Source organism: Vombatus ursinus, unplaced genomic scaffold, assembly GCF_900497805.2.
Source record: "Vombatus ursinus unplaced genomic scaffold, bare-nosed wombat genome assembly UNPS02014821.1, whole genome shotgun sequence".
NCBI lineage: Eukaryota > Metazoa > Chordata > Mammalia > Diprotodontia > Vombatidae > Vombatus > Vombatus ursinus.
Genome location: NW_020954599.1, coordinates 23704298 through 23727531, shown reverse-complemented (window position 1 = coordinate 23727531; position 23234 = coordinate 23704298). Strand labels below are relative to the sequence as shown.

At 34.6% G+C, this 23234-nt stretch overlaps 1 pseudogene; it reads right to left on the bottom strand.

The window, feature by feature from the left end:
- The window catches only part of LOC114024391, a 36632-nt pseudogene extending 16485 nt beyond the window's left edge, over positions 1–20147 (bottom strand).
- Positions 20148–23234: the final 3087 nt, after the last annotated feature.

Genomic DNA, 23234 nt, shown 5'->3' with positions numbered 1-23234 from the left:
CTCTCTCTCTCTCTCTCTCTCTCTCTCTCTCTCTCTCTCTCTCTCTCCTGTTCCTCTTCAAAAAGTCTGTTTTGCTTCTGTCTAGTTCCTAACTTAATTCAATCTCCCTTTTATCAAACTCTTCCCTTCCTCTTATTCCCTTCCTCTCCTAATTTCATGTTGGGTAAGATAGATTTCTATATTCAGTGTATATTTCCCCATTCTACTTCTCCCTTTTTCCTTTTTCCAGTGCATCCCTCTTACGCATCTCTTTGAAAGAAATGGTTGTTAATTACTATAGGGAGCTCTAGGATTTTTCCTCCTTTTCTATTTCTTCATTTAGTGACTAGGTCAAGGCAACCTCTGAAGGCTGATAATGAATCCAGGTTCCATCTTGGGTGGGATCCCACCAAATTGGGAAATCTTACTTCTGATTAAAAGATAAAGACCATCTTTGAACTACATCAGCTGATAGATACTTTTGTACAGATTGCTAGAGGTAGAACAATATGGGTGTAGAGATGAGTCTCTTTGTCCAAAAGTGACATAATCACAGTCACAGTCCCCCAGCACCTCATTAGAATAAAACTATCCCTCATTATAATATTCATTCTCTCATTAATGTTAATCAATAACTTGATTTCCACCTATCAGGAACACCCACACTTCTGAGATTGTTTATGTATTCAAGAGACCTTAGGGTTGGTTTTTGGTTTACAAGATAAAATCACTGACCTAAAACTACATATTATATGGTAGTTACAATTAATAAATTATTATTTATACAACAATTATGTCTCTCAGACTTTTCATTCATCACACCTTCACATTTTATATACCATCTCAACATTTTTAAATCACACTCATCCCCATGACCTAGGAAGACTTCTTTTAAATGTCTTATTAATGATAAAGATCTTAGGAAATATATGTATCATATATGAGTATATAGGAATGTTAGCAGTTTAACTTTACTGAGTTTCATGATTTTTCTTTCATGTTTATGTTGTTATGCTTTTTTGAGTCTTTCTTTGAATGTCAAATTTTCTATATGAGTACTTTTTTTCCCCAATCAGGAATGCTTGGAAGTCCTCTATTTAATTAAAATATCCATTTAATCCCCTGAATAAATATCCATTTATTCCATTTATTCCCTTAGTTTTGCTGAGTGGGTTATTCTTGTTGTATTCCTAGCTCCTTTACCTTTCAGATTGTCACATACCAAATCCTCTAATCATTTAATGTGAAAGCTGCTAAATCTTGCATGATGGCTACATAATATTTAAATTGTCATTTTCTAGATTCTCACAATATTTTCCTCTTCACTTGGGAACTTTGGAAATTAGCTGTAATATTCTTGGAAATTAGCATTTAGGAATCTCTTTTGGAGGTGATCAATGGATTCTTTTAATACCTATTTTATATTTTGAATTTAAGATACCAGGACAGTTTTCCTAAATAATTTCTTTCTTGAAATATGTCTAGGTGTACTCTCTCTCTCTCTCTCATCATGACTTTCAGACTTTCAGGTAGTACAATAATTCTTAAATTAGCTTTCAAAGTCAATTAAATTATTTTACAAGTCAGTTGCTTTTCCAATGAGATATTTCATATTTTCTTCTATTTTTTTTTCATTCTTTTGATTTTCTTGATTTTCACATGGGAGCATTACATTCTACTTCTCTAATTGTATTTTTAAGGAATTTTCTTCAGTGAGCTTTTCAAACTCTTTTTTCCCCATTTGGCCAATTCCATTTTTTAAATATATATGTATATTTTTACTTCAGTGAATTTTTATCTTCTTTTCTATTTAGCTGATTCTGCTTTTTAAAGAGTTTTTTTCTTCACTGAATGTTTGTGCTTCTTCTACCAAGTTCTTAAATCTTTTTTTTGTATAATTTTCTTCTATCACTCTCATTTCTTTTCCCATTTTTTTCCCTTTACTTCTCTTATCACTTTTTTAAATACTCTTCCATGATTTTTTGTTGGGCTTGTGTTCAATTGTCATTTTTTTCTTTGAGGCTTTGCTTATAGCTATTTTCATATTGCTTTCTTTTAAGTTTCTATCTTGATCTTCCCTGCTATCATGGCAATTTTTTAAATTAATTAATTAATTTTTAGTTTTCTACATTCACTTCCACAATATTTTGAATTCCAAATTTTCTCCCCATCTCTCCCTTCCTCCCACTCCAAGACAACATGCATTATGAATAACCCTTCCCCCAACCTGGCCTCCCTTCTCTCACCCCTCCTTTCTCTCTCCTTCCCCTTCTATTTTCCTTTAGGGCATGATAGATTTCTACACCCCTTCACCTGTATTTCTTATTTCCTAGTTGCAATTTTTAACATTCGTTTTTAAAATTTTGAGTTCCAAATTCTCCCCCTTCCTGTCTCCCCACCCTATTCATTAAAAAGGCAAACAATTTGATTTAGGTTATACATGTGTAGTCGTGCTAAACACTTCCATAGTAGTCACGTTGTCAAAGACTAACTATATTTTCCTTCATCCTATCCTATCCTGTCTTTCTTTCCTTTCACACTGTCCCTCCTCAAGAGTGCTTGCTCCTGACTATCTACTTCTCCAATCTACTCTCCCTTCTATTATCCCCCCTCTTTTATCAACTTCTCCCCCTCCATTTTCCTGTCGAGTAAGATAGATTTCCATATCCAATTCATTGTGTATGTTATTCTCTCCTTAAGCCAAATCCAGAGAGATTCATTTGATTGCATTTCTCTAATCAATAGTGATTTAGAGCATTTTTTCATATGACTATAGATAGTTTGAATATCTTCATCTGAAAACTTCCTATTCATATCTTTTCATCATTTATTAATTGGGCAATTACTTGCTTTTCAAATTCCTTTTTGAGCTCTTCCATGGCTTGCGACTAATTCATGTTTTTCTTGGAGGCTTTGGGTGTAGGAACTTTGAATTTGTTGTCTTCTTCTGGTTGTATGTTTTGATCTTCTTTATCACCAAAGTAAGATTCTGTAGTATGAATCACCCCCCTCTCTCCTTGCCCCTGGTTGTTCATGTTTCTAGCCAATTACTTTAATTTTTAAGTCTTTGTTAAAGTAGGGCTCTGCTTCCAGTGTGGAGGGCATACTGTCCCAAGTTTTAGGGGTTTTGTGCATGTGTTTTCAGAAATATTTCTAGGGACCTATAAATTTTCAGTTCTTCCAAAGTGGTATGAACAAAGGAGAGGTGTTTACTCCTTTCCTGGCCTGTGCTCTGGTCTATGTGAGATCATAAGCACTATTTTCTGCCTTGGAACTCTGAGGAGGATTCCCACTCCACCATGGCCTCAAGCTCCACCTCACCAGTGCACCTTGCCAGCACTCATCACCCTGGAACTGCCATGCAGGATCCAGATCCAAGCACTGGTAAAGCAAGAGGATCCTTCCTTAGTGCCAGCAAAGAGATCCCTCCTGCAATCTGCCTCTGATCAGCCCCTGGATCACCCCACCATCTCTGGGCTGAGAGCTCCAAAGCAGCCACTACTACTGTAGCTGATGCTCTGGCCTGACGTAGTGCCACTACTGAACTGTGCTGCTCTTTCACCCAGGTTCAACAGACCTTTCCCACTGACCTTCTAAGTTGTCTGTGGCATTTGTGCTTTGAGAAGTACAACTGTTCATGATTCAGCCTCCTGAGGACTCTGGGTTTGCTGGGGCCTGGTCTTTGCCCTCTCTGCCCATTCTGAACTGTGCCCATCTCCCAGTCAGCCACAACAGACCATTCCTATCAACTATCAGGTTGTCTTGGGCTAGAAATTTGTTTCACTTTGTCTTTTTGTGGATTCTGCTGCTCTAGAATCCATTTAGAGTCATTTTTTACAGGTATTTGGAGTGGTTTGGCGGAAAGCTTAAGCAAGTCACTGCTTTTACTCCACCATCTTGGCCTATCATGACAGTTTTTAATGGTCATTCTCTTTATTTGTTTGCTCATTTTCCCAGACTAATTCTTTGAATGCTATGCTCAAGTCGGGCTCTGCTTACCTGAAGATAGGGAGGCATTGCACCAAGCTTCATGCTTTTTCATGCTGCAGTTTTCAGACCTAGTTTGGGGGTCTGAAAGTTTTTGGTGCTTCCAAGGTGATGTGATCAAGGGAGAGGTGTGGTGATAGTTCTCCTGGTCTATAATCTGATCTTTACCCAGGAAGGGTCCCTGTTCTCTTAAAGAAACAACCATTTAGTAATCCTCTTGGTCCTAAAATTGTTGGTTGGCCCATTATTCTCCTGTAGGGACAAGCCCTATTGCTCCTGTTATGCCTTGGTACTGTGACCAGAACCCCTTCACCACAAGTACTCCTCTGGAACTATGACCCAGAATTTCACAGGCAATAGGGTTGTCTGTTGTTGCCAGCTGCTACCAATGCTAGCAAAGAGTCCCTTAAAATCTCTTCCTGAACAGTTGTTTTAATTCCTTACCCTCTTTGGGCTGAGCTAATGAAGCTGCTAGTGTTTTTGCTTCTGTAGTAATGTCTCAGTGTTTGCTATGGATTGGACCCCCTTCCTGTCACAGACCTCTTCTGCTGATGTTCCAAGTTGTCTTAGGCTGGAAAAAATGTCACAAACCAACCATTTTTGGCTCTGCTGCTCCAAGGCTTGATTTTAGGCATTATTTTAAAGTTGTTGGGAGGTGAATGTTGGGAGAGTTTAGGTTGCTGCCTCTTTTCTGCCATCCTGTATCCATCCTAATAGAGCATTTTGAATTGAAAGATTTTGAAATTATCTTTCACTGATATGTTTTGGAGATCATCTATTTTTGCAATTATATCAAATATTTTATTTCATTTTTCAACATTTTGATTTTGTTCTAATATTTATTTCTGTCTCAGGGATTCATTGATTTTTGTGTAATCTGTTTAGGAAATCCTTTTCTTAGGTAAGGTTTTTTACTTGTTCTAAGTTACTTATACTTCTGATTATTTTTTTTTTCATGTGTTTTATTTTATTTTGATCTCTTTTTTTCTTTTATTCTAAACATTCCTGTGTTGTGATACTTTTTTCCTTTCATTATCTGCCTGAAGTTTTCACAGAATTATAATTTCAGTAATTCTGATACTCATTGTTCTTGTTGTTTTTCATTTACTCTTTTTCCTGCTCCAGCTTCTGGATTAGGTCATTGTGTCCAGGCCAGGGTCTGACCCTTCTAAACTTTTGATTAGGATAATCAATGCTCTTTCTTATCCTGTGTTCTTACACTGACCTCCCATTCCAATAATGCCTCCCACATCCCCGTCTTCTCTCTCACATTTTTGAAATCAAGAGCACTGGAGTGTCTGGGTCTTCTCTGACACCTCCAGACAAAATATTGGGAGAGTGACCTGCTGGTCACTATATGCCACTATGCTTTTGAACCTCTCAGTTCTCTACCTTGGGGGACCTCTCACTCTTGCTGCCTTGAGACAGAGCCTTGCAGACTAAAATTTTCCTGCTTCTGGTGACACTGGTAATCAATTTGTTAGACAATCTGTCTTTTCTATTTTTCTTAGACTTTTTGGCTGACTTGTGTAGTTTTCTGATAGAAGATATCACTAACTGTAGTTTTTCATTGTATCTTTTTATCATTATACTTTCTGGTACAAACTTCAAAGTTTTGTTGGAGTGTGAGTGAGGTGGGCTACCCAGCCAAACTGCCTCTCATTCAGGTAGTCATTTGGGAAGGAAGCCTCATGCAGGGCTTTATAAGATTCTTCAGTATTGCTTATAGTCCTGGGGAAAGTTCAGGTTTAACAGTTACTTATTTTATTGTTGGGATACTGATTGTCTCTTCCTGGTCTGTTTTCCCATTTGAGATTGGTACCTAAGTGATTTCTGGAATATCCTGGGTCTTCATTTTCTCCTGCTTTCCCATGTTCATTTATAAGTTTTGTGACTTAACTATACTGTTTTCTTTGAATAAGTGCTATAGATGGTACATCAAAAAGCAGAGCATAATACAGTAATATATGTTTTTCATCTCCATTATCAACTTCATGAATGGAAATGTTTTCCTTTTAATATTTTACTTTGGTGAACCTGTGATTTAATCAATGTAAGTACTTCCTCCCCAAACGCAGATGACAATCTGTTCAATTTTATTGTATTGGGTAATTCCATCCCCTGGTTTCATACACATACTTGTAGATTTATACAACATTGTTAGGACTTTCCATTTATTCTTTTAATAGTTATTGAGTCTCTTATCTACATATATTCCTGGACTTTAATATGCATAAAGAAAATCAATCTTTTAGGAATTAAGGCTTTCAGTAGTTATTTTAAACATTCCACGAGGAATATTTCCTTGTGTCTTCTTCCTTTCTTATTCTGACCTTATTAATATTTTACACAAAAAATACATAGTTGATGCAAATTAGATGCCTGGCATTTAATTCACATCAGTTATGTACCTTTTCATTATATTGTTGTTTTATTTGCAGTTTAATTCTCCTAAGCTCAAGGTAGTCTGTTATTCCTAGTCATTTAGTCTTAACAGGAGAATATTGGTATGTACCTCTCTGATTGGTGATTATCTCTCATGGCCCACTCTGTTTCATCTGGTTCCAACCATTTTTCACTGTCCTCCTTGACCATCTTCTCATCACACATGTTATTACACATTCCATACCACAGACAATGTCTTAGAAGATTTTACCCCTTCACTTGTGGAACTCTTGCTCTGCAGTCAATTCTTCCTTGATTGGTAAGTAAGTGCTTCCATGGCTGCTTACTATATATGCTAATTCAATGGAGTGTTATATATCTTCATGTTACTGAATGGGGACTTTCAATTTTTCAGTTGCTATGTTTATTCAGTTTGGACTACTATAGAAACCACTCATTATTATTTGTTGGCTTTGGACTTCTCTAAGGGTGTTTAGCAGCATAAGGTGGGGGGGGGCAGAAATCAAACTTCAATAAAACATTATAATATAAATAGGACCAATTGGGGAAATTTGTAATCTATAAATATATCACTTTTCTTTGTAAAATAAACAGTATTATTTTGTCATTGATAAATATCATAAGTAAAGTTCATAATGTAATATTAAGCTGTTTTGACATCTATATTTAGCAGATCATATGCAAAAATTATGCCTGTTTGACCTTTAAGGTAAATCATTAAAATTTCTTCTGCTTTTTATCCTATCCATATGTATATTTTAGCATTATTTTTATGACAATTCATAAAGAATGGTTTCAATTACAAGTTCAATACTATCAATTCCTGACTGATTTTGTAGCTAATTAGAGTTGTGTTAAAACAAAGTCAAGAGGGGCAGCTAGATGGTGCAGTGGACAGAACACCAGCCCTGAAGTCAGGAAGACCTGAGTTCAAATGCAGTCTCAGACACTTGACACTAGCTGTGTGATCCTGGGCAAGTCACTTAACCCTAATTGCCTCACCAATAACTAAATAAAATAAAGAAATTGAAAATATGGTAAATTAATTAATGAAGAACTTAATTAATGAAGAACTGTAATCATCATTATTTTCCATGTTATCTGTGTCAGTGATGAAGCTAAAATGAAACTAGGACAGACTTTCTGTAATCATTGTCAAGTTGCCTAAGGATTTGCAACATCAATTTATTTCCAACAAACTAAAATCACATTTTAATAAATTCTTTCAACAAGACTTAATTGTGTTGACAAGCAATTTAATGATGATGTGAATTCTCTACATGCAAGGAAGTAGGAACCACAAATTAAAACAAAGTGAAAAGTTTGATGCTTGACACTTGTATTCATTAAGATCTACCAGAAACTTAACCTGCCCAGGTTGTTATAATACATCTATCACTGTTTTGCTATCTGACTGACAAAATCCCATTTCTATAGTAGAATTCATTCAGCACACTATAAAATAAGCAGAATGATAATTTACTAGCTAAGTGTACCACAAATACAATATTTAGAATAATAAAACCCTGTTTATAAAAAGGCTTGAGATTTTGGGACTCAAAAAATAGATAACTTTATAATATTACAGTAAAAGAATGTTGAAATTAGAAATTAGAAGACCTACCTGTATTCTGTCACACATTTAGCACTCACTATCAAGGTGCCCTGTGTCTCATTTTTCTTACACATGAAACTATTAAATTTATCTAGATAAAACACTTCATAGGATCATCAACCTAGTATTTAAAAGGAAAGGGGTACACAAAGAGAATAAACATTTGTGTAACATCCATCATGTGCTGGACACTGTTCTAAGGGCTTTGCAAATATACTCTCATTTGTTCTCAACAACCTTGTGAGGTAAGGGATCTTAGTATTTCCATTTTACAATTTAGGAAATTGAAGTAAAAAGAGGTTATATGACTCCCCCACTGTCACATAGCTAGTAGTTGTCAGAGGCCTGGTTTGATCTTAGGTCTTCCTTACTCCAGGCCCAGTGCTCTCATTACTGTCCCACATCAGTATCTATTTAGACCAATATCCTCATTTTAGAGGTAAGGAAACTGAGTTCTAGAGAAATGAAGTGGTTTGCCCATAGTCTCATGTAATAACCATATGAAGTGCAATTTGAACCCAGCTTATCTGACTGAGAATCAATTGTTTTTCCACTATTTCATACTTCCTAGTTTGTTATATTTTACTAATCAAATGAGATAATATATGTAAAGCACTTTTAATTTTTAAAGAGCTGGATTAAAATCAGATGCTATTGTTGTTTTCAAAATTATTATCTTTAACTTTTCATCTTCTGGTAGAATTCAGATGATTTCATTCTAGGACAAGTCACTAGCTTACTATACACACACACATACATATATACAGTAAGCTATATATATATATATATATATATATATATATACAGGCACACACACTTATTTTTTTTCCTTTATACTTATTACATTTTGGACTGACATTTTAAAAGGTTTGACAAACATATTTTCTGAGTAATTTAATCATTTTATTAATAAGGCTAGCAGGTTATTAATAAAAGGATGATCATTTGGCTGTCTCTTTAATACCAAAGATCCCTAATGGCAGTGAGATCACAGTCCCTTCAAAAAGGAGGTGTTCCTGAGAGGTGGTAATCAACTTGGATTGGTTAACACAATGGGAGGTGGGCTGTCTTGGGGTACTTGACTTACGTCACACAAATCTTGGTCAAAGAGATTATCAATTTCCATATCACCTGTCCTGATAGTAGGAAGATTCGACATTTTCCCGGGCCTGTCTGAGCAAACACAATGAGCAAGAATACACCCATTAGCCAAAACTTAGAATTTCTTTTACCATCTGATTAGATCTTAGCATAGAGAAATCTACCTTTGGGATTCTGGATGAGGAAGTAGAAAAGGGAAAAAACCTTGATACTAATGAAACAATTAGTTATTAAATATAAAGGAGCAATATTCATTTCTCACAAGACTATTGCATAGTTGGCCATTGTAATTGACTGACCGTATTGGGCTACACACTCTAATCTTCTATTAACTACACATTTCTTCAGGACAATTCCAGTAGCCAACCAGATAAGAATAACATACACCTTGTCCTGTTTCCACAGAATGTTAAATTCTTCTACATGGTTTCTATGTTTTAAAAGCATTTCTTTCACCAGAGTTTGAATATTTTAAGTATTTGGTATGTCAACATATTTTAAAACTTCTTAAATTCTTATGAATCAGAATTATATCAGTATTTCCAAAACATTTGAATTAGCAAGAGTATTTTGAAGCTTATAATTGCAAATAATATTTGGGAAGGTGTAGCACAATGATTTATTGTCCTTGTTTAGTCATTTTTCAGTCATGTTTGAATCTTTGTGCCCCCCACCCCTTGAGATTTTTTTGGCAAATGTACTGGAGTAGTTTGCAATTTCCTTTTCCAGTTAATTTTACATATGAGGAAACTGAGGTAAACAAGGTTAAGTGACATGCTAGTAGGTGTCTGAGGCCAGATTTAAAATCAAGAAGATGAGTCTTCCTTATTCCATGCCTAGTAGTCTATGAATTACACCACGTAGTTGCTCATTATTTGTTGATCACTTATTTATACAGAATGAACATTTGATGTGAAACCACAGCCACTTGATTTTTTCTTTCTAGGTATCCAGTCATGTTATTTTTTTTTTAATCTGCAGTAATATGTTGCACAATCTCAAATATTTGACTGCATAGTCAGCATCAACCAATGAGTCTATGCTTCCTGCTGATAATTTTCCTGTAGTTTCTGGCGGTGAAGGAAGAAAGCAAATTATTTTGATGAGAATTGAAAATTGCAATATTATTTTGTTTCTGCTAAAGATAAGATGATTTGCTTGCTTTGTGATACTGCAATAGCAACATCAAAGAAATTCAATGCTCATCAGCATTATAACACTCATAAAGATCACAAATATTTTAAATTAGAGGAAGATGCATGAAAAGTTGTATTGCAGAAATTAAAAGATGAAAAGCAAAAGCAAAGCAATTCTTTCAAGGTGCAATAAGACATGGAAATAACACCACTGAAACAATCTATGAAATAGCTTATGTATTCAGGAAAAAGGGAAGCTATTCAGTGATGTAGAAATTGTAAAAGAATGCATTGCTGAAACTGTAGGATGGCTAGACTACAGTAACATTTCAAAGTACAAATAAGTGCTTCTTTCAAGGAGGACCAAAACTGATTGGCAGCATGAATTGGCCTTCAACTTAATAGAACAACTTCAAGCAATACTTCAAAAGGAAAATATGTATTATTCAATCACTTCATATGGATCAGCTCATACTACTGACTTGAGCAGATTTTATACTTCAGTCAGGACATAACATTTCTTTCCTATGAAGAGTTACTCACTTAGGGCACTCTTTTGAACAGAACACAGGGAATAGATATCTTCAACAAATTTCAAGATAAATATCATGAAATTGGACCTAATTTGGTAAATTTAGTGAGTGCATGTACAGATGATACACCTTCTATACCAGGAAAACATGAAGAGTATATTGCACAGATTTAAAAAATGTATTAACAGATTCAGATGTTCTAATTTTGTTTTTCATTTTATCTTGTATCAACACAATCTCTGTGCTAAAGCTACTCTTTTAAGTGACACACTGCAACAAGTTATAAGTATTGTTAACTGTACTCATGCAAATGCAACACAGTATCAGTTTTGTAACATTCTAAAGTTGAACACTGAAATATTCAGCGTACATTTGCTTTATCATTCTAAAATGCATTGGCAGACAGGTATTAGCCAAATTGTATCTCTGAGAGAACAGATAATTAAATTTTATGAAGAACAAAATCAGCAATGTGAATTACTGAAAGAAAATTTCTATAGGAATGCTGCATTTCTGTGTCATATTGTGTCCAATCAAAATGACTTGAATATTTCTTTGCAAGGAAAAACTAAGTCTATATATGACATGTGGCAAAAAAAAATCCAAGCATTTTGAGAAAAGGCTATCTTTTTCAAAACATTTCTTTAAAAGAAAACTGCAGATGAACATTTTCCCCAGTTAGCAAAGGTCATCAATGAGCAGGATGATATATGAGAATAATTTGAAGAATACACAACTATTAAAGAAAGACCTATTAATTGGAGAATACAATGAAAGGTTTGCTGAGTTTGAGAATCATGCCATCACACTCAAGTTAGTATTTGAACCTCACCTAGTTGATATCACCAACGCACTGAAATAACTGCAGATGGAATTGATTGAACTCTCAGTAGATGACATTTTAAAGTCATTATTTGATGCTAATAAAGATCCAGTTGAAATATGAAAAATGCAGTAGAATACCCATGCCTTTGGAAACATGCCTGAAAAATCCTTAATTGTTTTTCAACCACTTATTGCTGAGAATCTACATTCTTTTACCTAACCCAAATCAAGATGCCCTTAAGGTCACAAATGACTGATACCCATCTAGATGATCATGTGAAACTGCTTTCAAATGCTTTCCAGCAAAAGGCAAACACAACAAAGTCACTAAAACATTAGTTAACTTTAAAATTAACAAATAGTTTTCATGGTTTGAAATTATTAAGTATATAGGAAAGTTTTACAAAATAGTGTTCATTTTTAAGTATATCTAAAGTTTCTTGAATGAAGCCTTATTTGATTATAGCTAAATATTAATGCAGTCTTCTAACTTGAAAAGTTTCCTTATCCATGCCCCATACTAATAAAATTATAGGTCCAGTCTGTATCTCTATGCGTGACATAATTAGAATTTTGATTTGTTTTTTTTTATTCAGTTTACTGAACTACTTTGTGTATGTGTTGATGTATGTGTATTATGTAGAGATTATCTTGTATGTTACCCATTCCTTGAAACAATGGTGATTTCATGAGATGGAAAAAGAATTGGGCTTTGAGTCAGGAACCCTAGGTTTGAAACCTGTCTTAAATACTATATTTGTGACCATATTCAAATAACTTTACCTATATGACTCAGTTTCATCATCCATAAAATGGTGATAATTATAATTGTTTTGGCTATATTATCATAGGGTTCTTGTAAGTTTAAGGAGGTGGGGATGTCTACAGAACATATGTTCCATTCCAGTTTCAAGTAAATGGCCATACACATTGGCCTCCAGGGAGGGGCAGGTGCTTACTTTGTTGAAATGATGTAGTAATTCATGATTAACCATTGTATGTTCCTTTTATTAAGAGGTTATAACAAAGAAAATTCATGACTGAGCTAGTAAAGGTTATAGACTTAGTATGCTATGTGAGCTATAGAAACTCTGTTTGTGTCTGTGTCTCTGTGTCTGTGTCTATGTCTGTCTGTCTGTCTGTCTCTCTCTCTCTCTCTCTCTCTTTCTCTCTCTCTCTCTCTCTCCTAGACATCATATTGCAAGGAATCTTAGAAGGAAACTGTCTAGGTCTCAGAACCAAATGGCAAAGTGGAAATAAAAAGAACCTACCAGTCACCTCCCAAAAGAATCTGTCCCCTCCAAAAACAAAAAAAAAACTTTCAGGAATACCACAGACAAAATTCAAAGCTTCCAGGTCCAAGAGAAAAAAAAAAAGATTCAAGAAGCCAAAAAGAAAGAATTTGTGTACTGAGGAGAGCTATAGTCAAGATCAAACATGATTTATCATTTACCACCATCAAGGATCAGAGGGCTTAGAATATGATATTCTAGAGGCAGAAGATATAGAGTTGCTGTCAAGAAGAACTTATCCAGCAAAATTGAATATTAATCTTTCGGGAGGAAAATAGTCCTTTAATGAAATGGAGAATGTCCAAGCATTCCTGATGTAAAGATCAGGGATACATAGAAACTCTGAAATTCAAAAAAGTAGTTAAGGAAAACATTAAAAAAATTAATTAAAAAAGGGAGAAATGAAAATAGAGGGAGGATAGATTAAGGGAAAGATTAGTCCTAAGCTAAACACAATCTGAAAATGTACAAAAATATTTATACCTCTCTTGAGGCGGCAACAAAACAATAGATCAAATAGTAATATGTAACAATTGCTGATTTTATATGTGTAAATGTTTATATTGAAAACTTAACCATTAGCTCCATCAGCCTGTTCTAGTTATCTTCAGGTTACCCCTGGCAAGTTATCTGTGATGGCACAGGTAGAGAGACTTCCTTTTCTACTCTTTTTATCTCTTTCATAGTAGCAGTTATCTTCCTTTTAGAGATTGATACAATTTACCCATTTTTTTTTTGTAGGTGAAACATATAGTAGTGTTCTGACCTATAGTCAGCCTTAAGATACTCCTTCATGAGTTCTGAATCCTCAGAAACATTTTTGGGGAAAAGGTTGAGTTGTTTTTGGTTGGGTAGGGGATTGATGTTTATCACTGAGAAACTGTCATGAGTTCCTTTCTAATACTTGGTTATGTGTAGAGAAGTGAAATGGTACTTCCATGTTGTTGGAATCAATAGAGGGAAGAGGCTAATGAAACATAATACCTACTGAAGCTCCCATTCACAGGGGATGAAGAAGTATTGAGCATGGCACAGTATTTTAGATCTGGGGAACATGAATCAACTGATGTGACATTACAAATTAAGCCTGGTTGTATGAAACCAAAATAAGGAATAGGAAGCAAACTTGCTTGGGGAAAAAAAAAGCGAGAATTATGAGGTAATAGATCCTTCCAAGGAATCAGAGGAAAATATGTGCAGGGACAAGGGAGAAGAGGATGAACCTTTATTTGAGACTTTCTCTACCATTTGAAACTTTTTGGATCCTTGAAAGTGACAAAGTATAAAAGCTAAGATGGTGATGGACTTTATGACATTAGTTTTTGGAATTTTCTCATAACCCTGTGAAGAAAATGGAAGTGTTGAAAAACAGAACCTAAACTTCTGAGGATGTAGCAAATAGGACATTGAGGGGAAAAAAAAAGAAAAAAAAACTAAGCTAGAATGGAATGTCAATAAAGAACAAATGGTTTAGGGGAAATTGCTATATAGGTAACTGGGATGGTATTTGAGCTCCCATGGTCACAAACATACAATCTCCATGCTGATTGGGATAGTGTTATTTTGATTTCTTCCTTTTTAAATTCACCATTTAGAATTGGAGATATCACTGAAGCAATTACACACACACATAATTAGGTATAGACAGACAGACATATAGGTAGATAGATAGATAGATAGATAGATAGATAGATAGATAGATAGATAGACAGGTGGATGGATACACACACACATATATGTATATATATGTGTATATATGTATGTATATGTATATGTACATATACATATGTATACATGTACATATATGTATGTGTATGTATACATGTACATACTTAAATTTGTGTGTGTGTGTAAAATCATTCTATACATGCTTTTATTTCTCAGCTACAGATAGCATTTTTCTTAATCTGTCCTTTATAGTTAATGTGGCTATTTATATTAGTCAAAGTGAATTATTCAATCAGTCATTCTTAAAACAATATTGTTGTTAAAGTAAAAGGGTTTTCTTGGTTCTGCTCATTTCACTCTTCATTATTAATTTGTCTTTCTATGTCTTTCTAAGATCATTGAGCTCATCATTTCTTATAGCACAGTAGTATTCCATTACAATCATATATCACAACTTTTTCAACCATTTCTCAATTGATGGGCATCCTTGTAAATTCCAGTTTTTTGCTACCTCAAAGAGAGTTGCATTTTAGAACATATAGGTTCAGAGGCAGAGCCCAGATGGTGGAGTAAATGCAGGGACTCACTTGAGCCCTCCCCTAAACCCCTCCAAATACCTTGACTCTAAACAAATTATAGAGCAGCAGAAACCACAAAAAGATGGAGTGAAAAGAGTTCCCATATCAAGACAACTTAGAACGTAGGTAGAAAAGTGTGTTGTACCAGGGTGAAAGAGCAGTGCAATCCAGCATAGGCCGTGCAAGCATAGACCCAGCCCCAGCAAACCTGGGACAGGCCTCAATGTGACTGAATGACTGGCAGCAGTGGCATTTTCCAGACCTCTCAGGGCACAGATACCAAAGACAACTTAAACAGTAGACATGAAAGATCTGTCATACCTGCATGAGAAAGGAGCACAGTTCAGTGCAGGCTGTGCCAGAATAAACAAGGCCACCAAAAACCCGGAGTAGGCCTTAGGAGTGACTGAATCAGCAGTGGCAGCAGCAGCAGTTGCTTTTGGAGCTCTGAGCCTGCAGATAGTAAGGGGGTAGAAAAGCTATACAGAAGGAGATTACAGGGATCTTTTGACTACTGAGCTTTGCCCATACTTGGATCCAGGTGGCAGTCCTGGGTGGCCGTCTTAGGGCAAGGAGGAGCACTAGCATAGCAGAGTTTGTGACCACAGTGGGGAGGGGGGACTTTACTCACAGTTTCAGGGTAGAAAAAAGTACTTGTGGTCACTCATATATTGGAGCAAAGACCAAGAGAACAGAAAACACCTCTCCTTAGATCATACCATCTTGAAAGAACTAAACATACCTAGAAGTATCTCTGAAAACCATCCCACAAAACTCACAAAGCTTGGTACAGAACACCCTCCACCCTGGAAACAGAGCACTACTTTAACAAACAGTAAAAAGCCAAATAATATGCTGGGAAAATAAGTAAACAATGGGAAAAATCTCTGACAATAGAAAGTTACTATGATGACTAGGAAGATCAAAACACACATTCAGAAGAAGATGAAAAAGTTAAAGGTCCTTCTTCCAAAGCATCCAAGAAAAATATGAATTGGTCTCAGGCCTTGAAATAGCTCAAAAAAGATTTTGAAAATCAAGTAAAAAAAGTAAAGAAAAAATTGGGAAGAAAAATGAGAGTGATGCAAGAAAATCATGAAAAACAAGTCAAGGGTTGGTAAAGGAAACACACATACACAAAAAAAAAATAGTGAAGAAAATAACACTATAAAAAAACAAACTAGGCCAAATGGTAAAAGAGTTACAAAAAGCCAATGAGGAGAAGAATGTCTTAAAAAGCATATTTGGCCAAATTGAAAAAGAGACCCCAAAGTTCACTGAAGAATATAAAAATTAGAATGGATCAAATGGAAGCTAATGACTTTATGAAAAATCAAGAAATAAAACAAAACCAAAAGAGTGAAAAAAAATAGAAGACAATGTGAAATATTTCATTAGAAAAACAACAAACCTGGAAAAAAAGAGCCAGGAGAGATAATGTTAAAATAATTGTACTACCTGAAAGTCAAGATCAAAAAAGGAGCCTAGACATCCTTCAAGAAATTATCAAGGACATCACACATATCAGATTGAGCAACATGACAAAACAGGAAAATGATAAATTTTGGATATGTGGGAAAATTAGAACACTAAGGCATTGGTGATGGAGTTGTGAAATGATCTAACCATTTTGGAGAGCAATTTGGAACTATGTCCAAAGGGCTATAAAACTGTGCATACCCTCTGACCCAGCAATATCACTTCTAGGTCTGTATCTCAAAGAGATCATAAAAACAGGAACAGGACCCACATGTACAAAAATATTTATAGCAGCTCTTTCTGTGGTGGCAAAAATTTGGAAATTGAGGGGATCCCCATCCATTGGGAAATGGCTGAACAAATTGTGGTATATGAATGTAATGGAATACTATTGTGCTATAAAAAATGATGAGCAGGTAGACTTCAGAAAAACCTGGAAAGACTTGTATGGACTAATGCTGAGTGCAGTGAGTAGAACCAGGAGAATGTTGTACATAGTAACAACCATGTTGTACAATGACTAACATTGACAGAATTAGCCCTTCTCAGCAATGCAAGGATCTAAGACATCTCCAAAAGTCTTATGATGGAAAATGCTAGCCACATCCAGAGAAAGAACTGTGGTGTTTGCATGCAGATCATAGCACAGTACTTGCTCTTTTTTTTTTCCTTCTGTTTTGTTTTGTTTTCTCTTTCTTGTGATTCTTCCCATTTGTTCTAATTATTATTTACAACACAACTAATGTGAAAATATGTTTAATGGGAATGTATATGTATAATCTATGTCAGATTGCACACCATCTTGAGGAGGGAGGTGGGAAGAGAGGAGGAGAAAATTTTAAAACTCTAAAGCTTATGGAAGTGATTATTGAAAACTAAAAATAATTAAAAAAAAGAAAGGTAATAGTTAAAAAAAGAAATTATCAAGAAAAATTTCCCTGATATTCTAGAGGCAGAGAGTAAAATAGAAATAAAAAGAATTCATCAATTGTTTCCTGAAAGATATCCCATAATGAATAGTCCCAGGAATAGTATAGCCAAATTCCAAAGTTCCCACATCAAGAAAATACCACAAGTAGATAGAAAGAAACAATTCAAGTATCATGGAACCACAGTCAGGATTTAGATTTAGCTGCTTCTACATTAAAGGATTAGAAAGCTTGGAACAAAATATTCCAGAAGACAAAAGAGCTAGGATTATAACCAAGGATCATTTAATCAGTAAAACTGATTATAATCCTTCAGCGGAAAAAATTGACCTTCAATGTGATAGAGGACTTTCAAGCATTCTTGATGAAAAGACCAGCACTGAATAGAAAATTTGACTTTCCAATACAAGACTCAAGAAAAGCATCAAAAAGAAAACAGAAAAGGTAAATCATAAGGGACTTAATAAAATCCCTTTACACATTACATTGTGTTTACATTTCTGCAAGAGAAGATGATATTTGTAACTCATAAGACCTTTCTCATTATTAGGGTATAAAATAAAAATGTTATTAAAAAGGAGTATAAATAGAGAGGGTACAGGTGTGAGCTGAATATGAAGTAATGATTTCTCAAAAATAAAATTAAAGTTTGAAAGAGGAATGAACTGGGAGAAAGAGAAACAGAGAGGTAGAGAGGGATAAATTATCTTACATAAAGGAGGCGGAAAAAAAAAAACAACATTTAAGTGGAGAGGAAAAAGAGGGGAGGTAAAGTGGAGTGAACCTTACTCTTATCAGAATTGGTTCATAAAGAGAACAACATACACATTCAATTAGATATGGAAATCTGTCTTACCCTACAAGGTAGTTGAAGGGGAAGGGAGTAAGAGAAGTTGGGATGATAGAAGGCAGTTTGGGGAAAATTGAAGTCAGAAGCAAAATACTTTTGAGGAGGCACAGGTGAAAGGCAAGAGAGATTAGAATAAGTGGAGAGGATAGGATGGAAGGAAATATAGTTAATAATAGTGGCTGTAAAAAAATTGGGGCAAAATTCTCTGATGAAAGCCTCATTTTTCAAACCTATAGAGAACTGAGTCAAATTTGTGAAAGTAAGAGCCATTCCTCATTTGATAAATGATCAAAATATTTGATCACTTTTCAGATGAAGTAATCACACTATCTGTAGCCATATGAAAAAAAAATACTTTCACTATTGATTGGAAAAAAAAGCAAATTAAAACAATTTTGAGGTACTACCTCATACTTATTAAATTGACTAATAAGACAGAAAAGGTAAATGACAAGTGTTGGAGGGGATGTGGGGAAAATGAGACATTAATGAGTTATTGGTGGAGTTGTGAACTGATTCAAGCATTCTCTAGAGCAATCTGGAACTATGTCCAAAAGGGTATAAAACCATGCATACCCTTTGACCTAGCAGTATCAGTACTAGGTCTGTATCCCAAAAGAGATAAAAAAAGGAAAATGACTTATATGTACAAAAATATTTACAATATCTCTTTTCTGTGGGCAATGCATTAGAAATTGAGGGGAAGCTCATCAACTGGGGGATGACTGTACAGGTTGTAGTAGGTGATTATGATGGAACACTATTGTACTATAAGAAATGATGAGCAGAATGCTCTCAGAAAAAAACCCAGAAAGACTTGCATGGACTGATTCAAAATGACATGTACTGTGTACAAAGTAACAGCAGTATTTTGAGATGATCAGCTGTGAATGGCTTAACTATTTTCAGCAATACAAGGAACCAAGACAATGCTGAGGGACTTATCATGAAAAATGCCATCCATCCCCAGTGAAATAACTGGTAGTGTCTAAATACATATATTGAAACATTCTTTTTTTTTTTCCTTTATTTTTCTTGAGTTTTTTTTTTGGTCTATGCTTTTTCTCACAATAAGAGTATTATGGATATGTTTTGCATAACTATACATATGTAACTGATTATCTAATTGCTCAACTTCTCAATAAGGGGATGGGGATGGGGAAAGAGGAAGGAAAAGTATTTGGAATTCAAAGTTTTAAAAATGATTGTTAAAAATTATTTTTGCATGTAACTGTGTAAAAATAAAATACTGAATAGAAAATATAGATTCTTTCCCCTTTTTTCCTAATCATCTTTTCAAACAGACCCAGTAGTGGTATTGATGGTCCAAATGGTATAGGTAGCTCAATAACTCTTTTAGAATAATTCCAGATTGCTCTCTAAAGTGGTTGGATCAATTTGCAATTCCATCAACAATGAACAATAGGAACAATTGTTCCTATTTTTTCACATCCCCTCCAACATTTTCCACTTTCCCTTCCAATCATTTACTCAATCTAGTAGGTATCTGGGGATTTCTTTCTTAAAGACCACACCTTAAATCCAAATCCCTCTGGCTTTCGTTGATTAGCCAACAATGGCTCAGAGTGAATGTAAATAGCAATTGTTTCTATTTTGGCCAGAAACCCAGAATTTTTTTTTACTAAGTAAAAAAGGCCATTCTTTGCCTCATTTCTTACCTAGCCGTAATCACTGAATGGATGTTGCCTCAGTCAAACAGAGATGGAGGAAAGACTTTAGCTTAAAAAAGTCAAGGTTTCCCACCGCATCCAGGGTTAGCCATCTCTGGTCTTCCTGAGCTACATCTTGCCATTGGACCCAGTTGGCTCTGGAGGAGAAAGTAACTTTTTGATTTTGCACAGCCCTCCCTCACCTAAATCCAATTTTCACTTGCATGTCATGATATCACCTTCTTGATGTCATGTTCCTCTTCAAAAATGAAGGATAAACAACAACAAAATGAAGAAGGGTGTTTTAATTTGCATTTCTCTAATCAATAATGATTTAGAGAATGTTTTTTTGTATGACCATCAATTGTTTTTATTTCTTCATTAGAAAACTGCCTGTTTATATTCATCTATCAATTGAAGAATGACTCATTCTTACATATTTGATTAAGTTATTTACATGTTTTTGACATGAGATCTTTATATGATAAACTGTCTATAATATTCCCTTAACTTTCTTCTTTCCTTATCTTGGCTACATTTGTCTTATTTGTACAAAAACTTTTTAATTTACTATAGCTATAATTATTCATTTTCTACCTGATTTTGTTTATTTATAAATGGTTTGCCTATCCCTTAGCCTGGTATATGTTCTATCTTCTAATATTCTTGTAATCTCTCTCTTTATGTTTATGCCATGTATCCATTTTGACATTAGCTTGGTACCACTTCCCAGTTTTCTCAACAATTTTTACCAAATAATGAATCCTTATCCCAAAATCTTAAATGTTTACATGTGTCAAATATAAGATTATGTTTATTGGCTGCTTTAATTGTAGGTCTACTCTATTCCATTGATCTTCTTTTCCTTTTCTTATCTAGTACCAGATAGTTTTGATAATTATTGCCTTATAATATAGTTTAATATTTAGTACTGCTAACTCTCCTTCCTTTGCACTTTTTTTCATTATGTCCTTTGATATCCTTGACTTTTTGTTTTTCAAAATGATTCTTTGCAGCCTTTCTTAATAAAATTTTATGATGTGTATAGCAGGATATCTGTTTTGTGTTGGTCAATTCCCCAAAGAAATTTTAGCTTTTCATTAATGATGTGCTTACTAATGGATTTATAGGGGAATGCTTCTATGACATGATAATATTTTCATGCCATAATGAGAAAGATGTCTTTCATCTTTAAAAAAAATAAGGACTATGGCTTATGCAATAAGTTGAATTGATATCCTTTTTGTGAGATTCAGGTAACCACCTTTACTCATCTTTAGAGTGGCATTGACAAGAAATTCGTCCAGAATTGAATGTAAGCCACCCAGAAGTATTTCCTTCAAGGTAAATCCTTATATCCTTTTCTCACTATCACAAATTTCTAGCAGCAATATGTATTTGGGCAATTGTGATTGGTTATGTTCCAGGCCAAACTGTTGTGATAAGGTATTGGATTTCACTAGATATTAGAACAAGAAAAGCCTTTTGTTTTTCAAAGTGTCTTGTGTGGTCCATGATAGTATTACATGTTATGTCACATGTAGGGCAGAGTACTAAAAGAATTGTCCAAATAATAATGAAGTGTCCTGCAGATTTGGCCTGAGTGCTACACAGCTAGAGATCCAGTAAAATGCCTCATGAGGAAATGCTGCTTAGTAGTTGACATCATTTTAAGCAGCTATAGGCATTGTAGGATTACTTGAAATCATTCTCACTTAGCAAATAGAATTTGAACATATCAACCATTTTCTTTCTGCAGCCTTTAGTGCTATCCAGATGAAAAATGGAGGCAGCAAAGGGGACTGACTGAAAGGGGCAGGGCAAGCAACAAACAACAATAAGACTTCTGAAAGAATTAATATTTAAATTGGGAATCAGAATATTTCAATTCCAATGGATTCCAGTTTTGTCTTGGCTAACCTATTAACAAAACAAAGACTATTAACTTTCTTTTTCATGGATCACTTTGGTATTCAGAAGGGGCCTATGGGAAGGGAAGGAGGGAGAGAATAAACATTTATATAGCTCCTACTCTCTTCCAGGCATTGTACCATAAGCTTTACATATATTATCTAATTTAATCCTCAGGACAATCCTGGAAGATTTATTACCCTGATTTTACAGTTGAGAAAAGTGAGGCAAATAGAGGTTAAGTGACTTGCCCAGGGTCACACAGCTAGTAAGTTTCTGAGGTCAGATTTGAATGACAACAATCTATTTAATATAGTGCTTTCATATTTAAAAAGTGTTTCCTTCATAACTCTCCTATGAAAGTATGTGACATGTCCTTGGTCTTAGAGGGGGTAAACATCAGGATGAGGATGAACACTCACTTTTCCTCATTTCAAGTACAAAATTCTTTTCACTAGATAACATCTTATAACATTACATTTTCCATTATTATCATATTGTTCCTACATCACAAATTGGATTGTTTTGTGTTTAATCATACCTTCCATGTGCAGTAATACATCTTGTTCATTATAATATTCATTTTAGTTTTATGCTTTGTGTTGTAATTAGGTTATGCTGCTTTTGTGAATTTGATGGTCTTTTTATAAGAGTAGAGTAATTTAATCCCATGTAGATGAGTAATGGGGCCCAGTATTTAGAAAGGCTGAAAACATCTTGCCTGCAGCTTTCATGAGATAAAAATATTCCTTTGACTTTGTTGAGAGGAAAATGCTTATGATCCAAGAATGGTGAAATTTTTTTTGGTTACCCAGGGAACTAATATGCCCACCTTAAACTTCTTCCTTCTAGTAATGAGCCATTCTGTCTTATAGATTCCAAATGACAATGTTGAAATAACAAATCTGATTTTTGTGAATGAACATTTTTAAATAATGTACCTTATGTGGTTTAAAAATAATTATAAATACATAAGCCTGAAATGAAAAATCAAAGCATTTCCTCTTTAGATATTTTTCTAGTCAACTCAGACATACAGATTAAGCAGTGTATTATTTGTAGGTTATTGTGAATTAGATAACAATTAACTTACATGAACAAATATTTAAGTATTAAGTACTACATATGACAACTCAGAGTAGACAATCCAACACACAATGCTCTAGTTAGCTATACTAGCTCTTTCTTTTTTTTCATAAGGAGATTACTATCAGTAAGTAGTTATCATGGAGATTACTATCAGTAAGTAGTTATCATGGAAAATAGAAAGATTTC